Source organism: Petromyzon marinus, unplaced genomic scaffold (assembly GCF_048934315.1).
Source record: "Petromyzon marinus isolate PM22_M1 ecotype Great Lakes invasive population unplaced genomic scaffold, UKy_Petmar_22M1.pri1.0 PM_G_Scaffold_28, whole genome shotgun sequence".
In the NCBI taxonomy this organism is placed as follows: domain Eukaryota; kingdom Metazoa; phylum Chordata; class Hyperoartia; order Petromyzontiformes; family Petromyzontidae; genus Petromyzon; species Petromyzon marinus.
The window spans coordinates 402,501-405,000 of record NW_027422850.1 but is presented as its reverse complement, the minus strand read 5'-3'; positions in this window follow the sequence as shown (position 1 = coordinate 405,000).

Sequence of the window (2,500 nt, the reverse complement as noted above, 5' to 3'; positions counted from 1 at the left end):
AAAACGGGTCATTTTCGTGTCGCCACATTGCATGCGAACCGCATGCAACTTCCAGAGGCATTTGCAGCAGAAATGCATGTGCAGTCAAAAAAAAATTGATATTTTTCACGGATAGACCCCGTGAAACGCTAGAAATTGGCGGGGATGTGTCTCTTGTGGCTCACGGGGCTGTTCGGGTCGCACAGAAATCCCTGGGAATGGGAAAACGGGTCATTTTCGTGTTGCCACATTGCGTACGAACCGCATGAAACTTCCAGAGGCATTTGCAGCAGGAATGCATGTGCACTCAAAAACTTCTATATGTTTCACGGATAGACCCCGTGAAACGCTAGAAATTGGCGGGGATGTGTCTCTTGTGGCTCACGGGGCTGTTAGGGTGGCACAGAACTCCCTCGGAATGGGAAAAGGGGTCATTTTCGTGTTGCCACATTGCATAGGAACGCCATGAAACTTCCAGAGGCATTTGCAGCAGAAAGGCACGTGCACTCAAAAATTTTAATATTTTTCACGCATAGACCCCGTCAAACGCTAGAAGTTGGCGGGGATGTCTCTCTTGTGGCTCACGGGGCTGTTAGGGTCGCACAGAAATGCCTCGGAATGGGAAAACGGGTCATTTTTGTGTGGCCACATTGCATAGGAACGGCATGAAACTTCCAGAGGCATTTGCAGCAGGAATGCATGTGCACTCAAAAACGTCTATATTTTTCACGGATAGACCCCGTGAAACGCTATAAATTGGCGGGGATGTCTCTCTTGTGGCTCACGGGCGCTGTTTGTTAGGGTCGCACAGAAATCCCTCGGAATGGGAAAAGGGGTCATTTTCGTGTTGCCACATTGCGTACGAACGGCATGAAACTTCCAGAGGCATCTGCAGCAGAAATGCATGTGCACTCAAAAACGTCTATATTTTTCACGGATAGACCCCGTGAAACGCTAGAAATTGGCGGGGATGTGTCTCTTGTGGCTCACGGGGCTGTTAGGGTCGCACAGAAATCCCTCGGAATGGGAAAACGGGTCATTTTCGTGTTGCCACAATTGGCATACGAACGGCATGAAACTTCCAGAGGCATTTGCAGCAGAAATGCATGTGCACTCAAAAACGTGAATATTTTTTCACGGATAGACCCCGTCAAACGCTCGAATTTGGCGGGGATGTTTCTCTTGTGGGTCACGGGGCTGTTCGGCTCGCACAGAACTCCCTTGGTCCACCTGATTCGTGCATACAGGCAGCAACTAAAACTCTGTAAACCTGCTGTGAGGACATCTAAACAGTGGACCAGTGAGGCTGTGGAAGATTTGCGGGCGTGCTTAGACTGTACTGACTGGGATATGTTCACGACTGCTACCAATAGTCTGGATGAACTCACAGAGGCTGTGTACATCAGCTTCTGTGAGGACTGCTGTATCCCAACACGTACCAGGGTGAACTTTAACAACAACAAGCCCTGGTTCTCAGCAAAGCTCAAAAGGTTGAGGTTGGAGAAGGAGGAAGCGTTTAGGAGTGGGGATAGAGACAGATTCAAGGAGTCGAAGAACAGGTTTAGCAAAGCGGTGAGAGAGGCTAAACGACTGTACTCAGAGACACTAAAACACCAGTTCTCTACTAACGACGCTGCTTCTGTCTGCCAAAGGGCTCAGGCACATCACCAACTACAAACCCAGAGCGCCCCACACCACTAACGACTCCCGCCTAGCCAACGACCTGAACGAGTTCTACCGTAGATTTGAAAGACAATTGGACTGTCCTGAACCACCCCTTCCCACCCAAGAGGCCCCATCCCCCACCCATACTACAGAAACGACTCTCTCCTTTCAGGAGGGAGAAGTTAATGGGCTTTTCAAGAGGCAGAATCCACGCAAAGCAGCCGGGCCGGACTCTGTCTCTCCAGCCACCCTCAGGCACTGCGCTGGCCAGCTGTCTCCGGTGTTCACCAACATCTTTAACACCTCCCTGGAGACATGCCATGTACCAGCCTGTCTCAAGTCCTCCACCATCATCGCTGTGCCCAAAAAGCTAAGGCCAACAGGACTAAATGATTACAGACCGGTCGCCCTTACATCTGTGGTAATGAAGTCTTTTGAGCGCCTGCTCCTGGCACACCTCAAAGCCATCACAGACCCTCTCCTGGACCCCCTTCAGTTTGCCTACAGAGCCAACAGGTCTGTGGACGACGCAGTTAACATGGCCCTCCACTTCACCCTACAGCATGTGGACGCCCCAGCATCCTACGCCAGGATCCTGTTTGTGGACTTCAGCTCTGCCTTCAACACCATCATCCCTGCCCTGCTTCAGGACAAGCTCTTCCAGCTGAACGTGCCCTACTCCACCTGCAGGTGGATCACAGACTTCCTCTCTGACAGGAAGCAGTGCGTTAAGCCGGGAACAGAAGTCTCTGACTCCAGGTCCATCAGCACGGGAACTCCTCAGGGCTGCGTCCTTTGCCCACTGCTCTTCTCCCTGTATACCAACAGCTGCGCCTCCAATCATCTGTCCGTCAAA